We start from the raw sequence: 25175 nt of genomic DNA on the forward strand, positions 1-25175 counted from the left end.
TGTCGCACTCTTCCAACTTTGGCGCAGTATTTTTGCTGGCATCCTCTAGGTCCGATATGTGTTGTTTTGCCTCGTCTAACTAGGCTTGTACTCTGTCCACCGAGTCTTTGAGCTCATTTGTTGTTTCCTTGATTGTAGTAACATCCGAAGCCGCTCTCTGCAGGGTAGCATTCATTATTTTCATCTCTTCAAACATAGCAGTTTCCGACTTTGTGGACATATCGTCTTCAGACTGTGTAGCCGGTATAGCATCACATTGAAGGCTCGTGGGCGTGTTGCTAGCTAGCTTCTTCGTAGTTAGCCTCGTAGTGGTTGCTCCTTTAAAAAAGCTGGTTTTACTCGTACTCGACATCTTCGCAGACTTCTGTCACTTTGGGGAAATCACACTCGCAAAAAGAATCGCCAAAATTGTGTCTTCACATGAAGTGTATGTTTCAAAAAGATTAGAATTACAGCATGGGCTTCAGGAGCAGGTCTAGTGTGCGGCCATCACCCTCGACGGTCCCACGTGACTCATCATTTGTCTTACAGTATTAATATTTTCCTCCCAAAATGTTCAGAATGTGGGGTGCTGGGATATGTAATGTTTGTCTACATTCAGCGAAAAATATGTACAGCTCGACAGCTTTAAATAAACACTGCAATTTTGTGACTGTGGGCCTCAGAGGGTTAAGGTAACATGGGTAAGAACTGATAACATCTGAAAACACATTTTGCAAGAGACGAAGAAGAGGCCTTCTGGAGGAAAGTTTTGTGGTCATCTAAAACAACAACTGAGCTATGACCTGAAATGTTTGGATGATAGAAGATGAGGCCTTCCATCCTCCTTCCATCATACCATCAAGCATGGTGGCATTGCACTACCATGGTGGTAGTGCAATGCTCTGGGGCTGTTTTAGTCCCAGTGAAGCTAGTGCGCATCAATTAGAAGGTTGGGTCTCGGACACAGGTGGGTGCTTAAACAAGGCAATACCCCAAAATGGCAAAATCATGGCAGAAATAAGGTTTTAGACTGGTCTTCCCAAAGTCCCGACTTAACGCAATTAAGAACAAGATACATTTAGAGACTCATGGACAGCTACCAAAAGCACCTAGTTAAGGTGAAAATGGCCAAGACTGCCATGATATACATGATCTTCAAATGTGTAAATAAAATACTGTTAAGTAAAATGCATGTTTACTTGTAAAGAATTCTGTTCAACACAATCAGTCCATTTTTAACCCATGCACCACTGTTCTGGCTGACGCTTCAGTCAAGACTTGTGATAATTTCCTTAATTTTTTTCACTGATAAAATTGCCACTATCAGGCAGTTCACCACAGGATACTTGAATGTTGACTGGCCTGTTGCTCCAACACATTCTGTTGTGTTTGAGCAGTTTGAACTGGTTTCTCTGTCAGCTCTCACTAAAGTGATGCAACACATTAAATCTAAGATGCCTCTTGGACATTGTTCCCACCAAACTGTTGGTAGTTTTTTAACACTGTTGGCCCTAGTCTGCTGAGTTTTAGTAACTCTTGCCTCAGTTCTGGACTTGATTCAGATGCATTAAACATGCTGTGGTTCGGTCTCTCCTCAAAAAGCCTCAGCTTGGGGGGGTGCAAGTGAGCAGCGACAAGTATAGACGTGGTTTTGCGAGCTTTGCTTGGAACATTTATTCAATATTCCTTCTTTTCTCCCCCTCTCGTCTGGCGCAAACGTGTCTGTATAATATTAAGTTCTGTTAACTAACTGTGTTTTGGTCAAAGTTGAAGCTCAAAGCAGCGCAAGATGCCAAAGTCTCAAAAGCGGAAGTCGGGCCCAGATGCCTCAGATTGACCTGACACGGACCCGCCAGATTGGAGCCAGGGTCAGAGATGGGCCATCTCTCAATTGTCCTTTGACCTTCAAAAAAATCCTGGATCCAGACGGTGATCCGGATAACCTCCAAAATCTAATCAATTGTTACTTTTGCTCTTCCAGACATCCTGTAAAAATTTGGTGAAAATCCGTCTATGACTTTTTGAGTTATGCTGTTAACAGACAAACAGACACGCACACACACAGACGGACAGACAGACAAACAAACGGCATGGCGAAAGGTATGCGCTCTCCGAGTGCTTTTCTAGTTGTTATTGTATTTATACTGCAATAGTCCAAAATTATGTGAAAATGCATGTACATAGTTTTAGTGAAATATATGATCTATGCCTCATTGCCTTTAGAAACACAGGAAACACACTGCAACTCACTGACAGTAAAATAATACATCTCTCTGATGCACTTTGCCCATGACAAAAGAAACATACAGAAACAAAAAGAAGCCTGGCATACTTTATTCTCTCATCATGCTGTGTGGTTAACTGGCGACTATAACTGATGAGAGGTCTGTGCAGAGTCAGACACACACACAGGATGCTCACTTCACTTCGTCAGTCATTTAGAATACACCATACACAAATGAGTACCGCTGCAGAACCTCCTCACCATCAGGACCATCAGTTGTTGAAGTCCTCCCTTGGGTCTCCGGTTTTTCTAGACTAGCAGTGCTACCGCTGAGCTACAGGGAACATCTGGACACGTCAGGGCAGTGAGGGACGTCTACGTAGATCATGTGACTGACCGACGGTAGATCTAAATTATTATTACAAACACACACACACACACACACTTACAATGCACTTTGGGCATCAAGGGGCAAAAAGGACAGGTGCTGCAGCCCACTTCGCCCCCCTGCACGTGCCTGCCGCTGACATTGTATTAGTTTCTGCAAGTTGTCTTAAATTTTGACTGATAAATGCAATCACATTACACTTGGATGTGTTCTATATTTAGACAATGGACAGTCATACAAAGCTTACTTTAGTATGTAACTAATGATGGGGGACAGATTGCTGTAAAGTATGGACAACATGAATTTACACAGGCACTTCAACATGACATGGAACTTTCTTTGTTTTTCTTATTCCCTACCATGTTAGATGAGGGAGAATACTCAATTAAGCTCTCCATATGATGCTATAAATGCAATAGTACCTAACTTTTATTTATTTTTTCATTCCTCCCCCAACATTGCCTTACTAGCACTATCTTACGCTTTTTTTTGTGATGATCCCTCCAGCTGTAAGTGTTAAGAGAAGTATCAGCTTGTGACCAAAAAGTGTGAATGTTCATGTAATAATAGAGATATTGAGAAGAAGGCCCTGTTCCATCTGGTTCGGCCATTGCACAGTTCGTGTTTGTGTTCGAGTTAGTATATACATGTTACATGCTTTGGAAGAAATGGAGAGTTTTTAGGGCAGTCTCAGGCTTGAGGACAACCAGCCCATGGGTCCAGGATGGCAAGAGGTTGATTTATATCTGTTTGCTGGTTTTCTTCTTGTCTTGTTTGTGATGTATGGTTTGACTCAAACATGTTCCCACGCACTTAGGTACAGTACGACCAACACACAGGACCAGATCATTACAGATTATTGTGTTATGATCCCTGATAACATGAATAAGCAGACAGGAGCAATGACATTCATTAGTTGGAATGTCAAAGGGCTGGATAATATGGTTAAACAGAGCAAAATATTGAGTCACTTGAAATCATTAAAGCCCGATATAATGTTTCTGCAGGAGACACACTTGAATGTCAATTCCCAAAAGACACTAAGTTATAGGTGAATCGGACAAATTTATTATTCATGCTTTAACCATAAAGCTCGGAGAACAGCATTTCTAGCTAGGAGAGGGATTCCATTTGAACTTTCTGAAGTGATATCAGACGTTAATGGTAGATACGTTGTTATAGTGGGCAGGCTCTTTAATACATCACTAATACTAGGTCACGTAACGCTGACATAACAATCAGAACATTTCAGTAACAATCATTTTTAACAGACTCAGTTGGGGTATTCATGCAAAATACATGAAAGAAAAAACTGCAACAACTGAGAAAAGTACATATATATATATATATATATATATATATATATATATATATGGCATGCCATTTAGGAAATTATATATTGAATGAAAGTCGATATATATATATATATATAATGAAAGTCAATATATATTGAATGAAAGTCGATATATATAATGAAACTTGATATATATATATAATGAAAGTCGATATATATATATAATGAAACTTGATATATATATAATGAAACTTGATATATATTGAATGAAAGTCGATATATATATAATGAAAGTTGATATATATATAATGAAAGTTGATGTAATGTCAAAGTCAATGTAATTTACCACTTGGAAGAAATCATTTAATGTTCTGTGAAGCACAGGTACCATATCTTTTGCTGCTTGCACCTCCCAATGCAAAAAACAATGGTTCCATGTTCCATTCAGAGCTTTCTCAAGTACTCTCCTCACGACCCCCGAGTTTATTCCTGTCATGGAGGCAGCACATGTCCCAGCTTAGGCCCACTGAACTCAAATACAAGTCCACGGAGCCAAAAATGTCTTCTGCAGTCATAGTAGTAAAGAGCTCTCTTATGCAGAGAAATTGTTCATCTAAGTCCCCGTCCCACACATGTCTCATGTAAACAAGTAAAACCACTTTGTTTGTGATGTCAGTAGATTTATCCATTTGTAAAGCAAAATGGCCACTTGCCTTAATGCGAGATGTGGTCTGTTGTTTGATGTCCTCCGACATGTCTTCAATTCGCCTACTTATTGTGTCATTTGACAGAGGTATAGTTTTAAGTTTATCAGCTGCGGATTGATCCAAAAACCTCTCTGACCATGTCCATAGCTGCAGGTAGGATGAGGTCCTCTGCAATGGTGTGGGGCATTTTTAACTTCACAATACGATGTATTCTCCGAGTAACCTATGGTCACTGCAGCCATCTCCCCCAGGTGCCGAGCACCGGTGCGTGCCTCCCCCGTCGACTGCTGTCTGCCCGGGAGCCCGCCTCATCCCTGGCTGCTTCAGCCACGCTCCCCCAGGTGCCGAGCGTCTGCACGTGCCTCCCCCCTGGACTGCTGCGCCCACGGGAGCCCACCTTCCTCTGCTCTGCCTCACGTATGCATGTCCTACCATAGTTTGCATTTTTGTTGTACCGTATTTTACAAATAAACCCCTGTTGTTATCCCAGTCTGCCTCGTGTCTGCTCTATGAGCCTCTTACGTTTGGGTTCCAAAATTACCACTCCCCGTAATAATTAATGATTTCTCTCAGTGTATTATAATTCATTTAGTTGTCATTTCTTTTGTAAATTTATTATTTTGTGTTCTGTATTGATTCATTTGACTGATTCCTTGTTTTCTTTAGTTTTTGTTCTTTTGTTATGTAGCTGTTTCTTTAAATCAACACCAGTTTAGTTTGGATGAGTTTTTAACCTATGTTTTGTCTTTGTCTGCAGGTGCTGTGGGCTCTCTGCAGCAGTCACTCCCTGGTGGTGGCGGTTTCTTCACGGTACCCACTTTTTTTGGATTTGTGCCTGTGTGTGTGGGGTTTTTTTTGCAGGGGCATGGGTGATTAATTTGAGGACTCCCTTTTTCCTTGTTGGTTTTCCTGCTGCATGGTAAGCCCTAGCCCAGCTCTTAGTCCTTTTTGCCCATTCTTTATTTATGGCTACTTGGGGCACATGATCTTGAGCCAAGGGGTCTCCACAGACCCCAAGAAAATTGAAGCCGTGGCTAACTGGCAGCTTCCCGGTCATGTTTCAGAGCTGCGCTCCTTTTTTGATTTTGTCAGCTACTATTGGCACTTTGTGGAGGGCTTTGCCAAGTTGGTGGCCCCTCTGCATCAGTTGGTAGCTGAGTTAGCCGGCACAAAATCAAAGAGAAGGACAGGTCAGGTTGTGGGATCTGCATGGATGCCTTAACCCCTTAGTCCCTTCGTGCCTCAAAAACAGGCTCAGGGACTAAAAGGTTAATGTGAGGACAGCTTTGAGGCTTTAAAGGCAAAGCTAGTCGCAGCCCCAGTCCTCATTTATGCTGACTTTTCATGCCCCTTCATTTTAGAGGTCAACACCAGCCACAGTGGTCTTGGGACCATCCTCTCACAGGAGACAGTGGTGTGAGACCGGTGGCAGTAGGGCAGTAGAGAAAGACAGGGTGCTTTTCCATCAGATCTTCTGCTCAGATGGTGGAGAAGAATGCCTTCAGCTCGTCTTGTCTGCAGTTCCTAAGCAGGAAACCTTAAACCAGCTCCACCAAGAACATGGCCAGCAGACCATTGAACGGACGACAGCACTGCTACTGGCCAAACATGTCTTCGGACATAAGGCAGTGAATGTTAGAGTGTGAGCGTTGCCAAGTGGCCAAAGATTTCGGACACAGGCTGCATAGTTTTAACTGAACTCTGCATAACCTCCTTCGTACTCTCCCAGCATCATGAACGCGGGACAGGGCTTTCTGTTTGCCTCAGGTGCTGTTTTGTTACAACACCACCCTTTCAGAGCACAGGAGAGTCTCCGTTCTTTTTGATATTTGGGTAGGAACCTCAGCTTCCTGTCGACTTTCTCTTAGGCAGAGTTCAGGATCCAGAACCAGGTGTGGTACAGGAGTGGGTGGTTGAGCATCAAGCCAGACTTAGAGTCACTTTCGAGGGTGCCCACGAGCGGTTGTTGGTGGCTGCTGACAGACGGAAGGGGTGATATGCAGGGGTGAAAGTAGTTTTAAATTCTTGCCGGTACCAAAACCCTCATCTCGCGCTAACTTCATGCATTTTACATAGCAAAGTTAAAATGCAAACAAAAAAAACATATTAATATTTTATTGTAGGCCAATGGAATAGGTAGGTATTAAAAACACTTGAAAATACGGTCAACTTTTTTGCTTTAATTGAAACGCTTACAAACATCCACAATACAAGGCTCTAAGAACAGACATGAGGTCACGAGCAAATACTCAAAATGGAACTAAACATCAAAACACATCACCTAAAAGATTTTCCACAGAGGCCTAAAGTAGTTATAGTAGTAGTAGTTAGTTTCTGAATTTCTGTGGTAACCCTTCTTCAGTGTTCCTGTCTTTTCTTTTAATCAAAGAGGTTATTTTCCTGTGCATTATTGGTTTGACAAAAATAAATCTTGACTGTTTTGTAGTGCTTTTCTCTGTTTTTATTTAAAATATGTATCTATCTATGATAACCTTTGTAAATCCTGTTGGGAGTTTTTCAGCCAATCACAAAAATGTGTGTAATTTCAGGTGTAATTTATTGCTCGTCCCGTCCCGGCGCAAGCAGCGCTTGTTGACATCTATTGACTAGTTGTGGAAAATGTCCCAGTATAATAAATCAAGCGCACCTATTTGCTATTTGACTGCTACTGGCCATAGCGATCGCTGTGTTACGGAAAGTAGACACGCATGCGCACTCATGTACTGCTGAGTGAACGGTCGATAGCAGGCAGCCAGGCAGCGTACCGGTGGAAGATCGGTGTACCACCACCGGGTCTTTTTCCGGTACTACGTACCCCCACCAGATCTTTTGCCGTTACACAGTACCAGACCGTACTGACTTATTTTCACCCCTGGTGATATGACCAGCACGTTCGGGATACACCTGTCTGTGGGTCAGCTGGTGTACTTGGGGGATCATGGTCACAGAGGTCACCAGAAAATCCAGGACCTCTGGAGCTCCGTGGTTCACCAGGTAGTGAGAGCCCCTGCCGGTGAGGGAGTGGTTTATACTGTTTATACTGGTTATACTGTTGCTTTTGCTAATATCAGACCCAATGGAAAGCATACCCCACCTTATCAATCTACTGCAGAATTTTAGTAGCATGTCAGGGTTTAAAATAAACTTATGTAGAATAAATGTAGTAAAGCTGACTGTAATACCAAAATTTATTTATTTATTTTAAATGATTCCCATCTTTCCCCCAAAATCTTATTTTGCTCAGCTGGACCGCTTCATCTCTGCGTTCATATGGAGTAGAAAACCTGCATGTATGAAGAAGGCAAGCTTGGAGAGAGTCAGATCTGACGGTGGTCTAGGTTTGCCCAATTTTTTTATTTTACTATTGGGGAGCCAATATTGATAAGTTGACATATTGGATTACTATGTTTGCAAGTGGGGTGGGTCCGGTCTGGGCTGGTACGGAGCTGAGAGCCACACTTCCACTTTCCCCAGTTTCAATTTTAACTGCTCATTTTCCACTAAATATCAGAGCCAGTGAATTGAGCACAAATTAGATGGTCCAGAATTCAATTAGGATTTGGGAACAATTCCGAAAACACTTTAATCTTACATATATAGCAGCTTCTCTCCGATAATGTCTAATCATCTTTTTGCACCATCTAAAATGGATAAGTTAACGTATAAGTTTCTTGCCGAATCTGCGTATCATCCACACGAAGACGGCGTTTTAGGGGTCTGTAAACGATCATTTTTGAAAACGGGTTCCAGAGTGGAAAGATTTTGAAGCGCCGTTTACGCAGCTCCGTGTGTACGGGCAATCCGCTGCTTTTCAGAAACGCTTGCGTCATAGTTTCGTATCTTCATTGACACGCATGCGCCACACTTGGCCACGACAACAACAATGGCGGCGTGCAGTGTAGCAAATGTGCTGATGAAGCTCTCTGTTTACAACTTTTGCCGCAAGTGCGCATGCCCACAGTTTTTTTCTTCTTTTTGCGCATTTCCGTCATATCGTTACAGCACCCCTAGAGGTCTGGCATGTGTTTTACAGCGTTTCCATGCGTATCGAGTGCATTCGTGTAGACGTATACATTTTCTGAGACGCCTTTGTCTTTACGGCGATCGTTTTTGAAACTGTTCAGCATTTCGTCTTCGTGTGGATGGGGCCTTACTGTATTCAGTCCTTAATGTAGATCCACTCCGCAAAGGAGCAGTTTCAAAAATATATGCTTTAATTTTAAATAGCTATCCCCACACTTGGGATAAAACCAGGGCAGCTTGGGAAGGAGGAATTGGAGAAATTATACCAGAAAACACCTGGGAAAAATTCTAACAACGTATACACACTTCCTTTTTTTGTGGTATATTTGTAGGTTTTTAATTATGTTTTTTGGTAAACTAGAACATGTTTCCATGATTTAATGTTCAACTACCACACTGTTTTTCTCATACTGTGCATATCTACAGCACCTCCTACAACCCTCTGTCAGAAATAATTCAATTCAGTTTAATTTGTATGGCACCAATTATAGATCAAAATGTCTCAAGACGCTTTACAAAGCCCATATAGACAGTGGCGTTGGGCAAACGCAGGCAATTGCCTGGGGCCCCGAGATTTCCAGGGGCCCCCAAACGTCTCATAAAAATGGCGTCGAGCATAGCTTGATCCAATTTAAAATAGTCCATAGCTTGCATTACTCCAATGACAGATTATCCAAATTATACCCAGGTGTTACACCAAACTGTCCTAGATGTCAATACCCCTGTCTCCTTGGCACATATGTTTTGGTCATGCCAGTCTTTGCACAATTTTTGGTCTTCAATCTTCTAATCACTGTCAGCGATACCCAGCAAAACATTGCAACCTGACCCTTTAACAGCCATTTTTGGTATAGTTAGGGATGAGTTTGGGGTGTCCTGCCTCCACAGAAATGCAATAGCTTATGCATCACTGCATGCCCGGTGTCTAATATTGCTGAACTGGAAGGGAAAGAATCCTCCTACATTCACTGGGTTAGAGAGGTGATGTTGGGATTAGAAAAAAATAAGTATACAATATATCGACTTGAGGATAAATATGACAAAACCTGGTCGTGATTCGTAACTCAAATTAGGAGTCTGACTTTCACCTGATCCCTCAATGTCTCTCCTTGACTGCTGGCTTAAATCTTTGAACACCTAAACTATGTTGATCAGGATCTACTTTTCTGTGTATAATGTATTACGAGTGCAATATGTGAAGCAGATTGATTGGAGTCTTCAGTATGTGTTTATATGTTTAGTTATTTTTGTATTTTTGTATACATTTTCCTCTTGTAGCGTTTATATGCTTGAAAACAAATGTGAGGGATATGTATGCCTCCATATATACGTGTGTATGTGTGTATATGTGCGTGTAATGGGGAATGCCACCTGGTAGGGAGGGGGGGTTACAACTTTTGTAAGAAATGTACTAATTGATACCGTGCATTTGTTATGGAAGAATTATGAATAAAGTTGGACAAAAAAAAAAGACCTCAGCTTGATCCTTCAATTTTTATCAAATTCTAGACCTGTTTCACTTTTGCCTTTTTTCCCAAGGCTTTAGAAACAGTTGTTTTTATAAAGTTACAGTCTTTTCTAGAGGACAATGACATTTTTGATAAATTTCAATCCGGGTACAGATCTTGTCACAGTACTGAGTCTACTCTGTTAAAAGTCCACTATGAAACTGTATTGTCCATTGATGTCAAGTACCCTATGATTCTAGTTCTGCTGGACCTCACAACAGCCTTCTACACAGTGGACCACACAGTCCTCTTGTCTCGTCTGAGCCAGTACGTTGGCATCAGTGACATCGTAGTTAGGTGGTTCACTTTCTATCTTTTTGATCAGAGTTTTTCAGTAATGATTGGTGCCCCCCTCTTGTCTGTCTCCCACTTCTGGGGTGCTGCAAGGTTCAATTCTTGGCCCTACCCTGTTTTCCCTTTATATGCTGCCACTTGGGTCAATCAGAGGAAAGCATAATCTGTCTTTTCATTGTTATGCGGAAGACATTCAGATTTACCTACCAGTGCAACCAACAGAAAGTGAGGCACTAAGTAGTGTAACTAGCTGTATTAGGGACATTAAGGAGGACAAAACTGAATGCATGCAAAAAAACTGACACAGTAGTCAGAGCAAGTTTCTTTCAACTACGTCTTTTAGCCAAAGTTAAGCCTTTATGTTAATCGTACTGACCTAGAAAAAGCTATTCATGCTTTTATCAGTTCAAAACTGGACTACTGCAATGCACTTTATAGTGGCACCTCCCAGTCTTCTGTCAACCACCTGCAAGTCGTGCAAAATACTACAGCACTTCTTTTACCAAACACTCCCTGACATGAGGACATCACCCCTGTCCTTTACACTCTCCACTGGTTTACAGTGCAGTCTAGAATTGTTTTTAAAGTTTTATTGTTTGTTTGTAAAGCTCTTTGCCATGAAGTCATGACTCATATGAACCAGAATAAGCATCAGACACCTTTCTCAGATGGGTCAATATCAGTATAAAGTACATTTGCCATCCTTATCAGAATCACTCAGTTTTCACAAAAATGTTGCAGAACAATGAAACTCTGGGGTCTTATTAGAAGTGGACAAACATTTACACATATATCAGTACAAAAATAAGTCTCTTAAAGTGTTTTTCCTTCATTTTATACTATTTTCTTTAATTGGATGCACATGATTTTGGCATGTCCCAGACACTGCTCTGCTAACCACAGTGTGTGTAAAAAGTGTTTAAATTACGCTAAATCGATATTTTTTTTAACATGGTTTTACTGTCCACAAGACATTATTTGATAAAATGAGTATTTTTAATCGTGTACATGTTTTTTTCATAATTATTTTAAGCATTTCACACCTGTCCCTGAAATTGCTGTCCACCCTGTCATTATGAGGTAACTGTCCCTTTAAGAAACCCTCTGACGGTTTCAGTGGCATCACTACTAGCAATATTTCTTTCTTCACTGGAGACTGAAATGGTGGCTGGTTTCAGAGTAAGTTGTTACACTTATGTTTTGTAATGTTCATCAAATAATGCGTGTAGTTGGATGTTGTCAAGCTTAACATGTCCACTCTGTCATCATTAAATATCAGCTGAAATAAAAACCTTTCAGAAATGTAAAATATATTTGTTAAACAGAACAGAGTCAGCTTGCTAACTGAATCATGTTACTAAGTAAAAGTCCACCATGTGTTCATTAAATGCTAACGTTATCCAAAAATGTCCACCCTGTCATTGTCCACCCTGTCAGCGAACCTTCCATGACAGGGTGGACATGGTTCATGACAGGAAGGTCATGTGCATAGTTTAGGCCAAATGCTGATAGTAGTACATGAGAAAAGGACATCTGACATTTTTAAAAGCATTTCCTTTAGATTTATTGCATTTATGAGGCCATTCAGTTCACAATGTGTCCACCCTGTCATGCCACTGTCCACCCTGTCATACCACTGTCCACCCTGTCATGCCACTGTCCACCCTGTTAATTTCATGTTTGATATAAATAAACAAATTACTTTCACAAGTAAGCAAAATATTTTCTGTGATTTCTTTATGAACATATGAGGGCCAAATAGTATTGCTAGAAAGTTTGAACAAGTATCTTTGTTGTTTTACATTATTTAGAAAATAAAGTTCAACTCTTGCAGATTTTATAGAAGAACAAAAGATTTGCCATAATTTCAGTATTATTCAAATACTTTTTCCATTAACTAAAATACATTATTGAGAAAGGGACCAAAAAGAGTTCTGAAAATGTACATTTTATAATCACTATGTAATTGCAATTTATTTATTCTACTTTGAAATTGTCCGTGACAGGGGGGACATATTTTGCTGTTTGTACGTACATTTTCTGCTTGCAGTTTATCTATAAAAAGTGTGGGAGCTTGACCAATATGTATTTCTGAAAGCACAACATCTACTTAATACAATGAATATGAATTTTGGTGGAAAACTGCAACTTTTTGGGGGGTGATGGCAAAGTCCAAAAGGCACTTTATACTGATATTGACCCAGATGTCAAAACATGTCATCTTTGACAGAGTTGCATTTTAAATATAATGGTCACAAATAGTCTGGCACTAATCTTACACAACACACACAGTTTCTGTTACAGCCTGTGTCACATTACAGTATTTTCTGACAAGGTAAAACTAACAGTGACATGATATCATGATGGTTGCTAAAAACAGACAGTATTGTTTACCATTTTAACTTTAACTTTTTCTCTTAACTGAAACGAGAGATATGTTGAATCATTGTTAATTTCACAATGCCACTATAAACTTACCTGTCAGCTCAGCCCACTCCTGTAGTGTTAACCTGGCTGTAGCTTATTCTTCTCCATTACTGAGAAGACAGTGGTGAGGACTGAGGATTGAATGGACACAGAGCTACATGTATTGGACTAACGACACAAGGACATCGTTCTTCGCGACTCCGACACTTCACAGCATTTACTGTTTTATGAAAAATTCAGAATATATCAGTGTTTACTCAACAAAACTCCTGCCGATGATGATTATTTTGAAAAGGGCTGTAATCAGCTGAATTAATCGGCCGGCCGATAAATAATTTGTTCTCTACTGTTCACCATCTTCCATTTGGAGCTCTAGGCTCTGCCACTACTGGATCAACTGCTCATTTGCACATGCGCGATGGCTTGCGCAACAGTAAGTCTGCTTGGACAAACTGTCTGAAGTGCGTTGACAGAGACATTTCAGGGATTTTGAGTCATTCTGCGCTGCAGATGCGTTAATTGTGTTAACATTTTTAATCTGATTAATTCTTATGATGGCTTAATCTGTATTAATGCATTCACTTTGACAGCTCTATTTCAAACGTAAAGAAATCCTTTCAAAAATGCATCACATGAAGCCACTATGGAGAACATTGTGAATTTTTATTTTATGTTTTAGGACTTACTGAAAATGTCTTTATTTTAGTAAGTTATCAGTGATCAGCTTTCATGTAAGAGATGTTTTAAAATGGAGATCAATACCCTTTAAATTTCAAATATTTCATTCAAAAATTAATTTAACCCTATAGGAGACACTAATCATATGGATAAACTGTGTGTATGTTCTGAGAGTCCATACACTCGCAGTTCAGGCCTAACCCATTGGCAAGGGCGAACTTACCATTAGGCAAACACAGGCAATTGCCTGGGGCCCCGAGATTTCAAGGGGCCCCCAAACGTCTCATAAAAACGGCGGCGAGATTTCAAGGAGCCCCCAAATGTCTAATAAAAACTAATTAATAAACGTGTCTTCGATTTGAAGCTGTCAGGCCAGCTACAGCTGAGCCTAGTTAGTATCGCTCTGTGCTCTTTCTCTCTCTCCCTCTATCTTTCTTTCCTCCTAGGTTAGCTTGGCAGGCTGGAGTGGCTACAGGTGTTCCTCATTTCATAATCATAATCAAGTGACGCAGAAGCAGCTGGTGAGAACCAATCAGATTTGCACTGCTCACCTTATAAGCAGATGCCTCCCACTTCTCTGTGCTGGATTGTAACTCCACCTGTAAAGACACTCAGCTGGTTATTCTTCTACTGCCAGCACTAGTACTCGTATTAACTTCGTTCTCTGCTCTTTCGTCTCAGTTCCCGCTCCAGCCGCTCCAAACCGCTTCTCGTCCTGGATCACCACCTGGCCACTCCGTCTGTCATCTACTTGAGGATACTCGTCTGTGTCGTTCCTGTCACCCGGCGTCTGTGCCACCTACCTGTGGCCGCGTACCTCCAGCCATCTCGATCGCCGGGCAGCCGTGCTGTCCTCCACCTCGCTGGAACCCAGTTCGAGCATCCTAGTTCGCATAATGTTATGTGTTTAGAGTAACTAGTTCGTTTTGTTGGAAGCTAAGACAAGTACTAGACTGGTTAGAATTTGAAGTTTGACTTCCGCTAAAGTTTAGACTCATTTTGAGTATTTCTGAGATTGTGACTTTTTGTTATGGTAAATTAGACCTTCGATCCACTAGTCTGCACTATTTCTGTTTAGAAGCATTGCTACGTTTGTCTTCGTTGGTTTCTGGTTGTAGTTCCCTGCATGGGATTTGTAGTTTTGATTTAGGAAATAAATCTCATTAACATCATACTCTTCGTCTGTCATTTCCTGCGCCTGAGCTTCTTTGAAAACCGTAACAGAAGCAATTATTATTGTTTTATCTTAATCTGCGCTCTTAAAAACACATAAAAATGGTTGATCTATCACTATCCTGATCGTTCTCCCCCCTCCTTTCTCACGCAATGGACTATACCATGTTACTGCGCACATGCAGGCTTGTTTCAGGAAGATGGCAGTAAAACAAACTTCTTGGCGTGGTTTTGAGAGGTGAGTGGTGAGTAAGGTGAAGCGGAGTTATCCCAGTGGAGCAGAGAAGAGGAGAAGGCTAGAGGAAAACCAACAGTTTTTAATCAAAACTACCAAAGGTATCAACCTTTTTCACGGTGATACTGAATGCAGGAGGACAACAGAAAGAGCCAGATGCTGCTGTCAGTGTCAGCCCAGGAGGAGATGAAGTGAAGAGTGACACAAGGGACGCTTTTCACGAAGATGTGAGTATTAAATCGGTCGAGATGGTAAACTATATTAAATGTTGATGAATGCTCTTATCAATTACAGTATTGAGATGATTCACTTAGATAATTATCCCCTCAAATTCACACTTTTTAGTTGATTCAAAATCTTTTAGTGATAAATATTATATATGATATATGAAAACGGTTATGTAACTAGAAACTGGGGAGAGAAGAAAACATCACAAAGGAAAAAGGGAGACAAAACCATCACAAAGAAAAAGGGAGAGAGAGAGAAAGAAGGAGAGAAGAAAGCATTACAAAGAAAGAGGGAGAAAAGAAAACATTACAAAGAAAGAGGGAGAGAAGAAAGCATTAGAATGAAGGGAGAGAAGAAAACATCGCAAAGAAAACGGGGAGTGAAAGAAAAAGAGAAAAGGGAGAAGGAAAGAAAGACAAATGGTAAATTTGATAAAATGATACTGTTAAAATTTTTGTTCTCATAATTGACCTTATCTTTTGTGGTGCCTTCTTTTTTTAGTAACACAACATACAACAAAATCCAGGCTGAACCTGCTGCTGCTGCCACACTGAAGACGTGTTGAGGTGAGAATAACACTTTTGTCAGTGTAGTACGAGGATGTCGAGGGCCCCAGTGACTGGGTTTGTCTTAAGCCCTCAAATGACTAAATACGCCCCTGCCCATTGGACGCTGTCAGAGGCTGAAGTTCAGCCAGAGTTCACCAGGCCACAGCCACCACATACACCCAGGCATCCTTGTTTCCATATGTCACTTCAATGTGGCAGAGAGATGAAGGTCTGCTCATATTCAGCAATCTCTTTGCTGTGGGCCAAATGCCAGGTCTGTGTCTTGCAAAAGTATGAGTGAAATACACCTATTCATTACATCTGATAAATGTTAACAGGCAACACTGTTTATAAACTTCAAATTATTCACATGCATGAAATTAAATTGACACTGTTTAGCAACATCCTGTGAGAGATACCAGCCCTGACATTGTAACTCTAATGGAGCACTCATAGGTGCAAATAATTTAAAAACTAGTATCTAGTCTCTGTCAAGATTTAGTTACAACACTGGACTAATACCAGATGGAAAACAATAGACTGACACTGACTTTTGATTAAACATGGTGTTTAAAGTGTCAATTAGGTGGACATACTGAGCAATGTGAATGCACTCTTGGTAAATAATAGGCTAATCATCAAATATTCAACCAAGATATATCATAAAGAGTATATTAATTTTACAATGGTTTACAGGGTTCACAGGTCAGACTGGCAGGCCCTATGACAGAATTTTGCTTAAGAATAGAATAGAATCACTTTATTCATCCTTGGAGGGAAATTCAATTGGCTCTATTAAGGCTCCATGAAGTCAAGTTTAGTCACTAACTTAATTTAATGTCATAATGTTCGAGCTTCACCAAATGGTAGTTCGACCCAAAGGTGTTAAGCTTGATTTTCAATGCTGAATTGTTGGGTGTACAAACCACAGGAGTCATCTGATGGTTTGAGGGGTACTGTCACGGGGAATAGTGAACCCAAGCAGAGAACAGATCATGGCAGGATCAGGTTGAACAATCAATTAATTTATTATTACAATAATTGAGAGATAACAGAAGTAACTAATGAGGATGGAGGGTCTAACTAAGGCAGAATTAAGAATAACTAAAGCCAGGACTAAACCAAGGAAGATTAAACTAACTGAGACTCATAAACGGGGCTGGACAAGGGGTGGACTGGCTGCTGGAGATTGACGGGCCAGGAGCGCAGCACCGGTGGTTGACTGGTTGGCAGCAGAGAGTGACTGTGGTGTGACAGAGAGTGACTTTATTGCTGAGACTGAGGGACAGGTTTGCTGCACTGAAGCTGCCCGGAGTTCTACTGATGAAACAGAGGAGACTGATTTTTTTATCTGAATTAGTGCTCAGTTCAGACAAAGTTATAATTGTGGGTGACTTTAACATTCATGTTGACATAGACAGCGACAGCCTTACAACAGCTTTAAATTCATTATTAGACTCAATTGGATTTTCTCAACATGTAAATAAACCAACTCATAGTTTTAATCACACTCTTGACCTTGTCCTGACTTATGGCATAGAAATTGAAGAGTTAACAGTATTTCCCCAGAACCCTCTTCTTTCTGACCATTTTATGATAACATTTCAATTTAAAGTAAAGGATTGTTTAGCAGCTGAGAACAAATATCATTACAGTAGGCGTTTGTCTGACAATTCAGTATCTAAATTTAAGGAAATAATACCCTCACTGTTTACTTCAGCAACATTTACTGATAAATCAGAAGGCAAATATTATTATTTTACCCCCACAGAAGTGGATTATTATGTTAATAACGCTTCAGCCTCACTGCGTACAACTCTTGATAGTGTTGCACCTGTAAAAAAGAAAGTTATATCTCAGAGAAGACTTGCTCCTTGGTATAATTCCCAGCTGCGGACTTTAAAGCAGGCATCCCGAAAGCTGGAAAGAAAGTGGTATTCCACTAATTCAGAGGTAGTGTATGTGGCTTGGAAAAATAGTCTAGTAATCTATAAAAAAGCTCTTCGTAATGCCAGGACAACTTATTATTCATCTTTAATAGATGAGAACAAGAACAACCCTAGGTTTCTCTTTAGCACTGTAGCCAGGCTGACAAAGAGTCAGAGCTCTGTTGAACCTTGTATTCCTTTAGCTTTAACCAGTAACGACTTCATGAGCTTCTTTACACATAAAATAGTTCTGATTAGAGATAAAATTAATCTGGCCCTTCCTACAAATGTCACAGATGCTTTTGAATTGGCTGTTAGACTTGATGAATCTTTAGAATTCTTCACTCCTATATGTCTCTCTGAACTAATTTCAACAGTTTCTACATCCAAACCATCAACATGTCTTTTAGATTCTATCCCAACTAGACTCTTCAAGGAGATTTTACCTTTAATTAATTCTTCAATGTTAGATCTGATTAATCTCTCTCTAGTAACAGGCTATGTACCACAGGCTTTTAAGGTTGCTGTCATCAAACCTTTGCTTAAAAAGCCCACTTTAGATCCAGATGTGTTAGCTAACTATAGACCGATATCCAACCTACCATTTCTCTCTAAAATTCTGGAAAGAACAGTTGCAAATCAATTATGTGAACACTTACAAAGGAATAATTTGTTTGAAATGTTTCAGTCAGGCTTCAGAGTGCATCATAGCACAGAAACAGCTCTAGTGAAAGTTGCTAATGACCTTCTCATAGCATCAGATAATGGACTAGTCTCTATACTTGTTTTGTTAGATCTTAGTGCAGCGTTTGACACAATCGACCACAAAATTTTATTACAGCGTCTAGAACATTCAATTGGCATTAAAGGGACAGCACTGGATTGGTTTAAATCCTACTTATCAGATAGGTTCCAGTTTGTGCATGTCAACAATAACTCTTCTGAGCATACTAAAGTTAATCATGGAGTTCCTCAGGGTTCTGTCTTAGGACCGATACTTTTCACATTATACATGCTTCCTTTAGGCAATATTATTAGGAAGCATTGTATTAACTTCCATTGTTATGCAGATGACACACAATTGTATTTATCTATGAAGCCAGATGAAACTGATCAGTTAGCTAGACTGCAAGATTGTCTTAAGGACATTAAAACCTGGATGACTTTTAACTTCCTACTGCTAAATTCAGACAAAACTGAAGTCATTGTATTTGGCCCCAAACATATTAGAAACTCGCTTTCAAAGCAAATAGTTACTCTGGATGGCATCACATTGGCCTCCAGTACTACTGTGAGGAATCTTGGAGTTATTTTTGACCAGGACATGTCCTTTAACTCACACATAAAGCAAGTCTGTAGGAGTTCCTTTTTTCACCTGCGTAATATTGTAAAAATCAGGAACATTCTGTCTCAGAGTGATGCAGAAAAATTAGTTCATGCTTTTGTTACTTCCAGGCTTGACTATTGCAATTCCTTATTATCGGGTTGTCCAAATAGCTCTCTCAAACATCTACAGTTGATCCAAAACGCTGCTGCGAGAGTACTGACAGGAGTTAGCAAAAGAGATCATATTTCCCCTATACTTGCTTCTCTTCACTGGCTTCCTGTTAAATCCAGAATAGAATTTAAAATCCTTCTTCTGACATATAAAGCTCTTAATAACCAATCTCCATCATATCTTAAAGATCTGATAGTACCTTATTATCCTAGTAGAACTCTTCGCTCTCAAGCTGCAGGCTTACTTGTTGTTCCTAGAATTTCTAAAAGTAGAATGGGAGGCAGAGCCTTCAGTTATCAGGCGCCTCTCCTGTGGAACCTGCTCCCAGTTTGGGTTCGGGAGGCAGACACCCTCTCTATTTTTAAGACCAGGCTTAAAACGTTCCTTTTTGACAAATCTTATAGTTGGGACTGACTGGGTGACCCACAGGGGTTCGGCTTGTGTCTTCATTTGCACAGCTGACTCCCTCTTGGACGTCCCTTCGTTCTGCCTCTAGTCATGCTGCTATAGGCCTAGGCTGCTGGGGGACTTTTCTTGACGCACTGAGCCCTTCTCTATCTACCTTTACATTTAATATGTATACCGTTATTGCAGTACATTCACTCTGTTTCCCCCTGTGCTATTTCTCCGAGTGTCCCTGGTCCCAGAGCTGGATGCTTCAGATCTGCGGTCGATGTTCCACCAGCTGGTCCAGTCTCCATCATGTCCACTGTGGGATGCTGCTGCTGACCTTCCTCCAGCCCTCTGCTTCCAACTCCCTTTTTCCACCAGTCAACTCTGCATTGCCTTCACTATACTGTTATGCTAACTTACATACTGTTTGAATTTTACTGCTAGCTATATATGGAGTATGTTTAATGTCAGAGCCGTACATCATAAGAGTAAATTATGAGTCAGTTTTCAATGTTAGCTTATACTTTGTTTGAATCACATATCCTGTCATGCATGTATCCAAATGTGTGTTGTGTTTTCCTTGCTTTCCCACCCCTCCCTCTTCTCCCATCCCTCCCCCTTGCCCTCTTCTGTCCTTCTCAACCCGCCCGGCCAGCAGGCAGATGGGTCCCCCTATATAGAGCCGGGTTCTGCTCGAGGTTTCTTCCCTGTTAAAAGGGTGTTTTTCCTTGCCACTGTCGCCTTTGGGCTTGCTCTGGGGGTCAGGCATATGGGTTCTGTAAAGCGTCTTGAGACGATTTGACTGTAATTGACGCTATATAAATAAAATTGAATTGATTGCAATTAGTTGCAGCCGCTGCAAAGAGCAGTACAGTGGAGCCAGACAGAGAGACATGAGAGAGAGAAGGAGAATGAAGAGGTAGAACAGGGAAGAAACAGAAAAAGGAAGGACAGGGAGAATAAAAGGAGGTCAGGTGGTGGCTGAATAACCAGGGAGGGGGTCGTGACAGGTACTTAACTGACTATATGTAACAGACCCCGTAGATGAAGACTGTTTTCAGATTAAATTATCCTGTGAAAACCAGGAGAAAGAATGACACGGACAATGATGGCTTTTGTTCTTCTTCCCTTGCTTCTGCAAGTTTGTTTATGACATAAAAATGTAATTCATAACTGATACTTAACATGCATCTTTATCACTTTTTCCCTCCAAACTTGCAGATGTTATCTTCCACAATGGCATTGTGTACAAATGTGCACAAGAACAACTCATCCTCATATCTTCCATATACAGAGTTTTGCAATATTACAAATGAAATATGCCACAAAAATACTGGCAAATTTGGCTAAGTTGAACACAAACCCTTTTAACACACAAAACAGATACAGAACACTGAATTTTACATATTTTAAAGCAATGTCAAAGGAGCCTCACAAAGTTAACAAAAGCAAAAATGAGAACAATAAGAACAATACCGCAGCCAATAGGAGCTACTCCTAGCTGAACGTAGCCTGCTAGGCTAATACTTGTTAGCATCTGGCAAAACGGACATTACAATACCCAAAATACACATACTGGCATCAAAAATACCGTCCTTACGAAATTATTTAAGGCGTAAAGGATCATGTAAGTTATTTCAACATCATGTGCACTTTATGATGATAACCAACCTGTGAAAACCAGGGGAAACAATGAGATGGACAATAACGTATGTTGTTCTTCTTCCCTCGCTTCTGCCAGTCTGAAAAGGAGGCTGCTAAACACACTAAGCCATCTCTGTGAAAGGTTGAGCCCCCTTGTGGCGTAATCTAGGAACTATACAAGAATTTTAAAAAATGCTCTCATTCACAGATTCTTTTACGTATAATTCAGCACATTATAACCAATATATATTACAAAAAATGTGATCACACATTTCTGTGTGTCACATATAAAATACATGGGCTGAGACAGCAAAGTTCAAAATGTATATATCCATATTCATCATTCAGGTCACGGCAGAAGCTTCTCTGAAAAGCAAACAGACCTTTCATTTGGTTCTTGAAGTCACCTCCTGTCCAGAAGGCTTCTTCACTTCTAAGGTTTCAACATGGTCAAGCTCTATGGCATCATATTTAAATGCATGGGAAGTAGAAGTATACATGTTAAAGTATCCATATTTATGTTAGTATTAATGCTGTGAGAAAATGAATGTGTACAAACAAAGTAATCTGCAAACAATCTGGCCATGACAGAAACTTCACTGGTGCACACAGAGCTCAGAGAAACTTGGACTTGCTTCTCTGTGAAGGTTCTCAGTCGTACAGGTCATCTTAAGGTGAAGGGTTTAGTTCAGGCAACTGGACTTATTCTTGTGGTCTTAAAGATGTTTCGGCTCTCATCCAAGCGGCTTCTTCAGTTCTAAAACTACTTTGGAGAGTCCCAGGTATTTAACCACTAGAGGTGAAGGTGGGGCTAAGGCTGATGGTATCTACTATCAGCAAGGTGATAAAAGACTTAAGAAAGCATTTAAAATGAAGACAACACTGCATATACAGCTTTTTTTAGCTCTTTGCCCTTCTTAAGCAGTCACGATTAATTAATTACAAAGCCTCTAATTAGATAGATTCATTTTTTAAATTGTGTCCTACCACTAATATTTATCTTGGTTAATGTCATTTTTGCTCCTGCACCTCATATGTTACGTAATGTTAGCTAGAAATCAATAATTTGCGAATGTCTAGTTAACTTGTAAAATCTATTTATCTATTTATCTTAAGCTAATAACTTTTCTCTGGTAAGTCGCTGCTCTATTTTCCAAGACGACACTCCTCTGACTCTCTGACCTGCTGCCTGGATGCTGGACGTGACATTGAGCCGTGCTCTTGCGAGTAACGTCGTATTAACCTGATATATCAAAGAGTAGATACTGAGCAAGACAATTATCCGTAGTTTACCTTAGTACTCACGAGTACTCGACACAATGCAGGACTCTGCTGTGAAGGCGGAGACGTGCGGCGGTGGTGTATTTGGGACAATAAAAAAAAAGAAAGAAATTTGAAGGAGCGACGGCTAGGATTTAGGAATGGTGGCCCGCCACTGCTGAATGAATGTAGAGCAAACACTGGGATCCGAAGATCAACAGGACTCCAAATGAATACCCACAGGCCGACGAGTGTCGGAGATTGACGGCTGTGAGACATATTTTGACAGACAAAAAATGAAGATGTTTTATTTTGATGTTACAAGATCACCATTAAGAATTAAATTTTTCAAAATTAACAATCTAAAATAAAATAAATTTTAATTAAATAGTCTGCTGATTATTTATTTTCCAAAGTTAGAGGGAGCCACAACAGAGGGATGAAAGAGCCGCATTCGGCTCCAGAGCCGCGGGTTGCTGACCCCTGCTCTAGATGAACATAAATGGCTTCTTTCACTCCTCTCGAACCATCTGTCCTCTCTGTCGAGAATATACATTTCAGTTCTGGAAGGAGTGGCCTTTCTCCTGTAAATGTAAGTGAACTGCTGAATCTTGTCCTGAGGTGCTGGCTCTTCTGAATGAATGAAATTTCATTGTATATGAAACTGTGCAATGAGAAATAAAGTATCTGTGATCTGTGATCTTCTGTGTTGGGCCATGCATCTGTGTAGAGGCTGCTTGGTCTCACCAATGTAAAGATCTGGGCAGTCCCCACTGCACTGGACTGCGTAAACTACATTGCTGAGTTTGTGTCTTGGTGTTTTGGCGTTTGGGTGAACCAGTCTTTGTCTGAGTGCGTTTTCAGGTCTGAAATGAACCGGGATGTCATGTTTGGAAAAAATCCTCTTCGGTTTTTCAGAAAGGCCTCAAACATAAGGGACAACAATGTTCTTTCTTTTGTTGTCTGGGTCTTCCCTGGTGGTTGTTGGCTCCCTATCTTTCCTTCTCCTGGTGGACTTTAAGAAGGCCCAGTTAGGATAGTCACAGGTTTTTAGGGAGGTCCTTTTGTGTTGGTGTTTTTTCTCCTTTCCTTCTGTCCTTGAGGCAGTGGCGTAGCTGGGATGTATTCCACATGGGTTTTCATATGTGTCAAAGGGGTCCGCATGTTTGGCATGCCGCATTACACACAAGAATAGAGGACAGAAAAAAGCCAAAAAAGTGCTTCACCATGACCATGACAGAATTGTAATAACCACCTTGTTTTATTGCCAACAACAAAATAAAGATAAATAATAAGAAAATAAAATTACAATAAAATAACTTAAGGTGTAAAATAAAAAAATGTAAAATACTGAATACAACCTCTCATTACAGCCACTATTTAAGAAGTGTTTTTCTTTTTTTCATTCTTGCAAATGAATCAATAACCTTGTCAAAATTAGTCTTCTCAGACATCTCTCTCTCAATAAAAAGTAAAGCAAGGCTTGAGAGGCGAGACTCGCTCATTTTTGAGCGCAGATAGGTTTTGATCAGTTTAAGGCGACTGAAAGTGCGCTCTGCCTGTGCACTGCTTATTGGAACAGTGAGATATATCCTATATAATGTTTCCATGTTAGGATAAGCTCTGTGCAAGTCATTTGCAATCATAAAGGTCAGTGGATGTGTCACATTCTTTTGCTTGTTCCTTTGCAAATGCCTCAATATTATTAAAGCCCTCTTCAGATCTTAAACCTCTCAAAGCATTGGCACAGCTGTCAATTTGCTCAATTGCAGCATTTAAATCAATCGATTCTTTCTGAAGGTAGTTTGACAGAGAATATGTTTTTCCTAAGACAGTGTTCCAGAAATTGAGCACGAACATGAACTCAAATATGTTAAGTGTGGCTAGCAGTCCTTTTGCTTCTGCTACAGCTCTTGGCTCTGAGCGTGCATCATCAATAATTATTTCAAGTGAAGCTATGATTGCCAGCATATTCTGCATCACGGCATCAGTGGCGCGGTTTCGCGATGCCCACCTTCTATCACTGAGACATTTCAATGTTAAAGCTGTATCCTGAATCATTTTGTCCTGTTGTTTTGTCAGTATTCTGTAACGAGGTAAACTCGACGTTAAAAAGCTATACAACTGTTCAAGGGTACCAAAGAACAGTTTTCCAGCAGTGCATGATGTTGCAGAATCAAGCAGAATGAGGTTTAGATTATGTGCACAACAGTGCACATACAGAGCCTTAGAGCTACATGAGTCTTTCACTCTCTTTTGAAGGCCTGATATGTGACCAGTTTTGGCACCATCATAAGCTTGTCCTCCCATATTGGAAACGTTAAGTCCGAGTTCTTGCAGTGCTTTAATCAGTGAATCATGAAATGATTCGGCACTTCCACTGGACAGCTCATCAAACTTAATGAACCTCTCAACACTTTTACCACTCTCATTCACATAGCGTATGGACAATGACAACAGATCCACTCTAGAAATATCAATTGTTGAATCAACAATGACAGAGTAGAAAACAGCATCCTTAATTTCTTTTACAATCATTTGCAGTGTTTCATTGCCAAGGCATGTGATAATCTCATTTTGAGATTCTGGACTTTAGCCCTTGTTGAGTTCACTGATGTGGTTATCGATAATAGTGTCATATTTTGCCAATAGTTTTAACAGTTCAAGAAAGTTGGAGCTCCTAGGCCAGCATATTCTCTGTGTCCCCTAAAGGGAAGGCCTTGATTAGCTAAAAACAGAGTAA

Source organism: Acanthochromis polyacanthus, chromosome 14, assembly GCF_021347895.1.
Source record: "Acanthochromis polyacanthus isolate Apoly-LR-REF ecotype Palm Island chromosome 14, KAUST_Apoly_ChrSc, whole genome shotgun sequence".
NCBI lineage: Eukaryota > Metazoa > Chordata > Actinopteri > Pomacentridae > Acanthochromis > Acanthochromis polyacanthus.